Genomic DNA, 10,945 nt, shown 5'->3' with positions numbered 1-10,945 from the left:
CCCAGACATTAGGGCGCGGCTTGTGCAAGGCGGCGGCTGCGCGTGCAATGCACCCCTTAGTTACATAAAAATGACAAAAAGAAGCGCGCGTGGCAATATGGAGCCGGTCTTCGGAAAGCAATTCATCGCTCTACTCTTTCAGTCAGGAACCCACGAACTCAACATGTGAGGATGGGTCACGAAAAAGAATGCGTATTCGGGGCACGCAATAGGCCGCCTTTCTCTTTTTATTCTTTTTTTTTATCAAGCGGCCGTGGTTAAACTATTCGTTCTAGTCATTAAAAGCGATTTCTCGTTATTTGAGCGCATCTCTATGCGCTTCAAGACGGGCGTGTCAATGAGGAAGTAAGAAAAAAAATTCTCTTAAAACCCAGCCGTACAGTCGCGAGCAGATGTCCAACAATCCACGGCCGGCCTTCGGCACCGTCGATTCACTAAAGCTACCCGGAAGAATACCGGAAGTGAGCAGGTAAATTAAAAGCCGGCGAATGTTGTCAGAGGCTTGGACTGCCACCAAGACCTTGTGCACGTGGGTACGACTTTCCGCAAATAAAGGCAGCGGGCATTTTGCCCCAATAGACGAGTCCCACGGGGCTCGCTCGAAGAACAAGCTACACCTCCAGTCTGACTCGCTCCCCCAACTCCCTTTCTTTTCTTGCCTCATAGCTCATCAGCTCAGAAAGGTACACGAGTCCACATGCAGTTCTTGAAGGCAACAGAATTGAGCGACCGCCTCTGATACGCTACACTGTGTGTGTTGTGAAATTTGTCCCTCTTTCTCTCTCTCTTTTACTCCCTTATTCAACTCTCCATGTGTAGGGTAGCAAACTGCACGTAGTCTAGTTAAGCTCCCTGCCTTTCTTGCATTACTTCTCTCTCTCTTCTTGCGCTTTAAAAAGAAGATGAAGAAGAGCTGTATTCATTCAATCACAAAAAAATTTGCAGTGGCTTAGCTCCGCTATGCCAGGATATGCGTAGCGTTAGCAAAGTTTCGGCTGATTATTCTTAGCTTTGCAGATTGTCTAGGATTATTAGCCTTCTTCTGTTCATTCTTCGTACGCTGAACCGCTAACTGCCAAGCAACTACTTCGGGATCCGATGAGATAAGCTTCTCGGCTCTACTGCGCCGTCGAGCAGCATTTGCGCTCTCCTTCTCAATGGCGTTACCCACCTGCAAACGCCAGTCAGAGGCGCTATCAAGCGGCTACAGCGCAGTGTCAGACGGCGACTGCAAAGCGAAGGGGAATAGCTGCGCGCGCCGGCGCCAGTGTGTCTGCCATGGCCACGACGTCACTCCTCCCGAACGCGCAGACCAGCAGCGGCGAGCCGCGCGCGGCGGTGGCGGTGAGCGCGTGAGATGCCGGCTCCGGTGAGGCAGCTGTGTGACATCACTGATCCTCGGGCATGCGCAGCACGGCTCATGAGGATCCACGCGAAATCGGCCCCGGCTAGGCAAGTGTAGCTAACGCTACAAAATGTCACACAGGGACATTATATACAGGAGGAGATCCCAAAGCTCTGGGTTGCAACGTCGCGAAACTTGAAGATCTGTGACGCCACGATGATGTCACGCGGTGACGACATCACGTGACGATGATTTTTTTCCATCACTTGACGCCACCGACGGTCAGTTTTCGCGTTTGATGAGGCATATATGGCCTCCTCCCTTATAAAAATTGACAGATTAAAATGAGAACAAAAATTAGGCAGGAACTCAACGTTGCTTTGTCCAAACACTCTTTAGCTGCGAAAATTACTCCAACTTACTTCTTGTTTGTTTGAGGCACTGATCTGCACCGATCAACGGCCCCCGAGAAACTAATTTCTAGCTTTCGTCGTTTCATTGCCACATTCGTTGTTTTTTTTTTCTAGGTTCCTGTTTTGCTTCGCTTACTGGGCGATTGTCCTGGATGTGCCCAAACTCATTAGACCACGTGTCGAGGGCCCGAAACGCCAATTTAGGCGCGCAGGAAACATCCGTTCCTGGGCCTTCCGGTTAAGGGCTCGTCTCCTGCAGACTTGGAATAAGAGGTCGCGGCCACGTACGTGTCTTATTGCTTGGCGGTTTCGGGTCGTACAGACCACGGGCCAACGTTGCTCCGGTAAATACGGCGTCGCTCACTCCCGCGTTCACCCTGACACGAAGACAGGCCCGTTTCAGGTCGACGGGCGACAAAGACAACGCTATTTGACTTCAGCCGAATAGGAAAAAACAAACGTAAACCGTCACAATGCGCGCAATAATTGTTACCTATTTGGCTTTTTTTTTCCTTATTTACAAAAAGGGCGAAAACAGCACAAACGAAGAGGAGACCTGACAAATGAAGCGCCGTTCGTCTATAGTCCATGGGTCTTCAGTGTTTGGGCTGTCTTTCCAAACATGGAATACCGAAACGCGCTACGCTTGCTGCTTTTGTTTCTTTCTCTATTCTCCACATCCAAATTCTGCAATTAGACGTCGACTTCCACTTCAGTTTATTGATTGAACTGCTCGAACATTCAATTATGCAAAATATCGCATCTGCTCTTAAATGATCTACAATTGACGTCGGCTGCAGCTACCCGGCATTTCCACTCTTCATGGGAGCACTGCTGTCCAGGCTATATAAAACGTGGGAGTAGCCGCCGCGGTGGTATAGGTGTCACGGTGCTCGGCTGCTGAACCGATGGTTGAGGGTTCGATCCCGGCCACGGCCGTCGCATTTTCGATGGAGGCTAAAGTGCCAGAGGCCCGTGCGCTTGAATTTAGTTGCACGTTAAAGAGCCCCATGTGGTCGAAATCAGCCGGAGCCCCACACTACGCCGTCTGTCATAGCCTGAGACGCTTTGGGATGTTAAACCCTCTAATACAACCAACCAACTGCTATCAGATGTCCAACGATGAAAAAAAATGTCACAGTTTCACCGCAAAAGACGAACCAATGACTGCGATAGCAACAGATTGGGATGCTCTACACAGTAAGGCTAGTGACAAACTCCATTAGGATCAGATCTGGCGTAACTCTACAAAACGCTGGCATATAAGGGAATACGGCCGCTCTAGGAAGCGAAGTGGTTTTCGTGCTGTTTGTCGCTTGAATGCGAACTAAATGGTGAGAGCACACTATGGACATGGGTATGAGCCGTCTAGTTATCTCAGTCGAGATAGCGCGAACTTTTGATGAAAGTTCGAAGTTGCTGCCCGAGCGACGCAGCCATCTCACCGGCACCCCTTCATGCTCCTTCGCCCGACGATGCCGGCCTGCTCATTTCATCTCTGCTTGAGCAGCGCCCGTCTGCAGCTTTCGCAAGTTTTAGCTCGCATGTGCACATGGAACACAGGACGTGAAATGCGATGTTGTTGATTTGGGCTTTATACGGAACATGACGGCGACGGCAAAAATACGCCTCGAGTGTCCGTATAACTGCCATCGAAATAAAACAAAAACGAAAAGACACGCGCTCCTCCACCAAAAAGTTAAATGGAAAGTACAGCGACTGATTGCAAGTTAATCAACGCTGTTAGAAGCGGGAATAATTAACTTAGTTTGCGAAGTTCAACGTCCGTGTTGCCACACAGCGGACTAAGAGGTGGACGGTAATAATAAAGGACTCCGCAATAAATGTGATTACCTGCTGTTCTTAAACGCTCACCTCACTTCCCATCGCAATACGGTATAGACGCGACCTAGCCCGCGTCTGAGCAACGCGCCTCATCTAAGGAAACCTAATCCGACAGGCGCCGAGAAAGGCACGCTAAACTCATCTGTGTTGGGTAATTACTTTTCTGTGACCATCACCGTGAGCAGAGGATCTGTTGCAGCCACACACACACACACACACACACACACACACACACACACACACACACACACACACACACACACACACACACACACACACACACACACACACACACACACACACACACACACACACACACACACACACACACACACACACACACACACACACACACACACACACACACACACACACACACACACACACACACACACACAAAAGACCATCGCAAGAAAATAAAAGTGGCGTGTCACTGCCCTGAAGGTGCCACATCAGTTCGTTGTGAGGTGATTGGTTTTCACTGCCTGTGTGCTCTGGTTGTTTATTTATCGTTCAAAGAAGCACTTTTTGTTAAACTCTTAGGGGACTAATGCACTCGTCTGGAAGAACTTTTCCTGCAACAAAATGGCCCAAAATCGCGAAGGCATGCATCCGAATCCATGACGTCACATTAGCGCAATGGTGCTTTTAAGGTTTGGGAGTCTTAAGGTTTAAGGTTGCGGGGTTTTAATGTAATAAGGGTTGAGGGTGTTAAATAGCCTAAAGACTACAATGACCACAGAGTGCCAAGGCTATCAATGTGTGCGTGAGAACAGCGATCACCTTAAAGCTAATGTATAAAACATAAGTCCGTCCAAAACTCGAAATATGCATGCTCCGTTTGGGACCTTTTTCAACTGAACTTCACTCAGTCGCTTGAAATAATACAGAATAACGCAGCATGCTTCATATTATCTACCATCGCACTAGCAGTGTCACGTCAATGAAACGCACCCTTTCCTTGCAGTTACTTAAATCACATAGCAAAGCATCTCACCTAATACTGTTAAGGTCGATAGTCTGCATATCTATCTATCTATCTATCTATCTATCTATCTATCTATCTATCTATCTATCTATCTATCTATCTATCTATCTATCTATCTATCTATCTATCTATCTATCTATCTATCTATCTATCTATCTATCTATCTATCTATCTATCTATCTATCTATCTGTCTGTCTGTCTGTCTGTCTGTCTGTCTGTCTGTCTGTCTGTCTGTCTGTCTGTCTGTCTGTCAGTCACACGATTCAATTTCAGTCACCCGGCCGCAGTTTAACCACTTGCTGAACGCCTAGCCATCTTGAACTGATAGCTGCGTTCATACTTGTGAACACTGTCGATCAAAAAGCAAATATTACGCATATCTGAAGCGCAACATCAACACGTAAGTATTAGGTGGTGGGTTCTTTTACTAGAAAATACATAGATACGTAATTTTAAAGACTCTAGTGTTTCCTAGGCTGCGCTGAAACGGCGCAGAAACGGCCGGCAGAAGACTATCGTCTTTCGACGACATTTGCAGCGTAGCACGCAGATACGCGGCCAATTTTTTCATAATATTTTCAATCATACAGTTTTGAAAGCTCAGTTCGTTGCGACCCCATCGTATCACTCAGCTCGTTAAAATAACCATAAGGCACACGTCATTAGCTGCCGCACTAACACTTTCCATCATTCCTTTGTCCCACGCACGTCGAACGACTGGAACCACCTTCCCTCCGACATCGTTTCCATTTCAAATCATGAGTTGTTTTCTTCCACCGTACACAATTACTTACTTGATGACGCGTGAAGTTCATATTGTATATATTTTTTACTTTATCTGTTCTGTATTGCTTAACGCACCTATATTTGCATTAGGTTGTATTAGACTAACATTGTATCTTCATATGTATTGTAATTGTTATTATTTTGATGTTATTTTGCTTGCTTCGTTTATAATTTGTTATTTTATGTACTCCACTCCCATTTGTAAAGCTTTGTGCGATTGAGGGTAAATTAAATGAAATGATGTTGAAAAAAAAAAAGCTATGTCGGTGAGCAAAACCTGTGTACTTTTCACGTGACAACAGTGATGATGTGTGCAATGGCATACCGTACCTAAAACTTAAAAATGGTTGGTGTATAGGAGCACAATACAACAAGGGCTAAGCAATGTACTACCTAGTGACTCGAGATCAGGTGGCCCTACCGTGGCAGGGATTGATAGGTCACCGACACCACACAGACGGTATCGGTGAGTGGACAAGGTACCACATAAGTGGTGCCTTGCCCCTAACCTTGACCGCCGGGCTGCAACCTTTGTCTCAACTTCAATTAGGCGACACAAATGCACTACTATGCCTCTGCCCTACTCCATAAACTGCTTTGCATGATACGGCAGCTACCCCAAAGCACAAAATCGCCGCAAATGTTTTACAGCAGAGCCGTTACGCTCGGGGTTGGCCGTGTGTCGTAGATAGAAAATTATCATCATCATGAACCGTAACGCGCTCTCTTCTTCCTCTTCTTCTTGTGCTTCGCTCCCAGAACACGTGTGCCCATTTCTCCGGTGTGTGACGCAATAACTCTGATTGGTGACAGAACGAGTACAGAGAGAGAGAGAGAGAAAGAGGGGTAGAGAAAGCGAGAAATTCTTGGCGAAAAAATTTCTTGACGAGAGCAAGCATAGCCATGTATTGCATCGTATAGCAAGGGGGGGGGGGAGAGAGGTGAGAGCGTAAAAGCCTAGCAGAGCCTAGCCAAGCCTAGCCAAGTCTAGCCACGTCAGGACCAGCTAGGCGCCCGCCAGCTCTGCTGTGACCTAGCCTTGCGCGACTTGTACAAGCCCCGCAAATTTTTTCTCTGGCATTTCAGCCCATATAGATATGCGGCTATTGAGGCCGTCAATCCAAGCCGCGACTTCGTCATCAGCAGCGTAACGCCACATCCACTGCACGACCGCGGCCGTATAGTTCACCTGAGTTGTTAGGTATCTCTCCTTCCGAGACACGCATCGTCTTTGTTTTCATGAAAGAAACGAGAACATTTGTGGGCGGCTATGCTCGCAGCGTCGAACCTATAAGGTCAAGGCTTTATGACCCGGCACAAGAAGAAGCGATCGCCAACGGCTTCCTTGACTAAGAAAGTTGTCCACCTTGGGCGACGAAGGAATCACGTTCACGTCGATTTCCGAAATAAAAATTTACTGTCTCTGTTTATTCACCTCTCTTTCTATGACATATAATAAGTTACGGGAACTCAGGGCTGAGGTGCACGTAGGAAGCTACGCGATCCTCCAAATGTCAACAGGAAGTGGATGCCCCCACCGCGGAGAGCTCGAGCTGACGCGTCATTACTTAAAGCAACGCCGAGTGCTAACTTCGTGTTACTGCGGGAGCCCGGAAGTGCTGAATGACGTGTCATATTATTAATAGATGGGCAGAGTGTCACCACGGCGATCATCCGGCCGGAAAGGCCCCTCAATGCTCAGCTATACCTCACGTGTTTTTTTCTGCCGCCTTGGTACTTGCCCTAGCAGTCAGGTGGCTATGAAGTTATGGTGCTACGGTGGATGGACTCTGCTTTAGGCACAGCGGCAAATTGCCGGTAGTAAATTATGAATGAAATCGAGAGTTCAACGGAAACCCGCCTGGTCGGGATGAAACATGAAGAAAGAAAGAAGGTACACCAACCCAAAAAAAGTTTAAAAGAAAGGACGTTTCGGCTTCCGTACGGAAGCCTTGTTCACAACGAGGCCAATAGCAGAAGAATCTGTTGCTGGGTCTGTTGGTATGAAGTAACCGAACCAGTAAACGAAGTAAACGAGCTTCTGGACGCGTACACAAGAAGAGGAGACGACAGACAGACTCTGGACGTTTGTCTGTCGCCTCCTATGTAAAAGTCTAGGCAAGAGAAACTTCTAGTCAATAGGCTACAAGTTTCTGTTACATAGGCTTCAGCACGTGACGCAAGCACAACGCGTAGTACGAGGAAAGATTTCCATCATTACGATTAGGTGTGTTCCTTGTAGATTGTATCTCGAGGGTCTCGAGATACAGACGTGATTTCCAATTTCTTTCCCTCCCGATGATACTCGCATTCATCCGGTCAATGGCGTGATAAGCCATAGCTGCATGCTCCGCCAGTGCATCAGACGCCACTTTGTTCTTTTCCACATCGTTCTGATGTTGGCGCAGGGGCTGTCTAAAGCTGCTTCCGATGTAAACATTTTCCCAATCCGCACAAGAGATCTTGAACGCAACACCAGGAAAGGCTTCCTTCGGTAGCCTGTCCTTCCCACTCACAAGTGCGCGGTTTAGCTTGGGTACAGGCAGGTGGCCAACTTCAACGTCGTCGTAGCTACGCAGTACACGTGATAAGGTCCCATTTATCCCGGCCACGCAAGGAATAGGAGCGTGTTTATTCTGTCTGACACAGGCAGGTTAGGAGGAAGCAGATAAACGATGTTCCACCGCATTAATGAACGCTGGCGGGTAACCACACGTCAAAAGGTCCTCCTGGACTGTCTTCGCATCAGGGGTCAGGTCTTCAGGATTCGTGCAAATGCGATTCGCACGGCCTAACAAGGAGGCAACCACTGACCTCCTATGAGTGCCAGGGTGAACAGACGTGGAGTTCAGGTGCCTGCCAATGCGCCTGCCCTTTCTGTAAACTCGATGACTTCTTCAAACTTCACATGAGAAAGGGCACCACGTGACGTTTCAGTGGCTGCCAAGTCACTGCGGCGTAATAGAGAACGAATGCGCCGATAATGCCGCTCGGGCAGCTCTCGAAAGCACACAGGAAGATACCATACCACTTTCAAGGTCTGACGCTGCCAGCAGTCTTCGAGAACTTGCACATGAGATCACGCTCGCTCTATGGTGCCAAGCAGCCAAACCAACCGGACCAATCGTCCACGCCACCTGTCCTCTTTGATGCATCTCTGTGTGCCAACTGGATTCTGCCGAAGAGAGGCCACACTGCTCTATCGCTTATGGCTAGGGGTTGCAGTTATGAAATCTTACTCCTTTCGAATTGGAATGGCCGACAACGCTGTTTGCGATGCCTGTCGTTGCGAAGAGACGCTCTACCACATCCTGTGCGACTGTCCGGTATATAATGTCCAGAGACAGGCACTGGCGTCCGTTCTAGCGCACCTTAACAGTAGACAAATGTCTGTTGAAACTATTCTTGCATGTCGTCAACAGAAGATATCGCAGCTGAAAGCGACGAAGGCACAGCTGAGGTTCTTGAGAGAACCGGACATGGACAAGCGGCTGTGACAGTAATGTCGCGTACCATGCAAGGGTGACCGACTGAGTCTGTGTGTGCTGTGTCATGTGCTATCTTTCTCTCTCTCTTTCCTCTCCATCTTTAAGTCTCCCCCACCCTGTTCCCATGTGTAGGGTAGCAAACCGGTTTTCCTAAACTGGTTAACCTCCCTGCCTTTCCTTCTCTACTATTCCTTGTCTCTCTTTTCTGTAAACACTGAAAGATAGCGTTCCATTGCTCCTTTTTACGAGAACGTTCAAAAAAGGTAGCCTCTGGTCAGCTTCTAATTCCACGGTGAACTGTATGGAGTTTGCTTGATTGTTCAGACGTGTGGTGAATTCTTCCAAAGCAGAGCGCTTGATGACACAAAAACAATAATCAACATAACGTCGGAAAATTCTTGGTGATGGGCTGAAAGAAGCAAGAGCCCGATTTTCCAGCCCCTCCATTGTCAGATTCGCAGCAGTCACCGAGACAGGGGCACCCATAGGTGCACCGTGAACTGGCTTGCAGATGACCTTTTCGAAACACAAGTAGGTGTTGGACAGGCAAAAACTGAGAAGCGTTCTCAAATCTGGGATATCAAAAGGCGACTTTTCCGCTAGATCAGTTTCCGGATGTTGTCACGGCATTTATGTATCCCTACTTGCAGCAAAAGCCTTTCGGCCTTCGCGACGATACTAAAGTCAAACCTGGAAGGTTTGCTAGTTCAGGTGCAGCGAACGAGGAGTAAGTCACAGTTTCTTGCAATTAAGCGAGGTTGAAATCTAGGTGACATTTAAGAGCAGCCACTCGGGTTGTCAGGGAAACAAAACGGTGAACATCGGTGATTAGAGGTGCTACCTCGTGGTCAAGGTACCTGCCACCGCGGAAGTGGGAGGTGGGCAGGCCCTGCCTCGGTGGGAGATGCGAAAGCGTTACCTGTCGTCGTGGGTCTCAAACCGGTGGGATCGTTGCTGGCCTCTGTTTTACGGGGGCCCTAGTCGCTAACGCGTACATTGTTGTCGAATAGCGACGACGCTCGCTTCGAAACACTGTGGCGGGAAAGCACTGTTCCATTCTTTCCTTTTCTTTTTCAGAGTTATCATATGAATGCAGCATTCCCTAATCGATATTTCCCTAAACTTATACCAGTCACCATTCCTGCGGATCAATGGCAAAGGTGCCTACCTCCACGGGAATGGAAGGTGAACGAAGTTTCGGCGGCAAGGAAATAAACTCGACGCTTATGCATCACTCAGCCAACTGCCAAAGGAGATTACGGAAATTAAATACGTAGTATATCCAGAAAATTATTGCTTCAATGTTTAAAAAACATTCGTGGAACCACAATATTCATATAGGGATGGACTACCAACAGAGGCTGTATTCGCGTTTCTGCTGTAGACGCCTCTCCGCTCGTTCTTTTTTTTTTGACGTGAGCGTCTGCAGACGGTGGCCTTCGTCTTCGGACTGATGGTCTTTGGTTGCCTCTCCGCTTCTGCGCGGTCCCGCTTTTGTTGTGTGTGCTCGCGTTGCTGCTGTAGACGCCTCTCCGAGTTTTTAGCTTTCTCTTTCGGCCTGACCGCACCGCGCCGTCTCGCCTCCTCCTATTTTTCGCGGTGCTCTAAGTCATACCGCAGCAGCGCCACCACAAAACGTCGCCGCAAGCGACGCCGCCACAATATTTCCTCTTCTCTTTCTTCCGGCCCGAGCGCGCTCCACCAGCTGCGCTGCCCCGCCATCTCCATTTATGTCTACATACGGACGCGGGCCGCTCATAGTACCCCTCCTTGGAACGCATGAGCTAGAGGAAAACTGCTTCGCTATAAAAGAAGATATGAATACAACAGACGGTTTCTTTGCGCAACGCGGAAATGGGCATGATGACAACGAAATAAATTTACGCGCAAAAACAACAATCTGTATATGAGAAACTCCGTAGCGCATGAGTTCCTACTAACTTTTTCGAAACTATTTTCTGCTTGAAATAAAAATAAATGGAGGAGTTGTCGCCGATTCTTGGCGACGGATACCCCATTCCGCTTCGTTGTTAAAAAAATCTTAAGTAGGACATGTACAAGATTATATACAAGGTGAAT

This window comes from Rhipicephalus sanguineus, chromosome 9 (genome assembly GCF_013339695.2).
Source record: "Rhipicephalus sanguineus isolate Rsan-2018 chromosome 9, BIME_Rsan_1.4, whole genome shotgun sequence".
Lineage (NCBI taxonomy): Eukaryota > Metazoa > Arthropoda > Arachnida > Ixodida > Ixodidae > Rhipicephalus > Rhipicephalus sanguineus.
The sequence above is the reverse complement of the archived record's forward strand: the minus strand, read 5'-3'. Positions refer to the sequence as shown.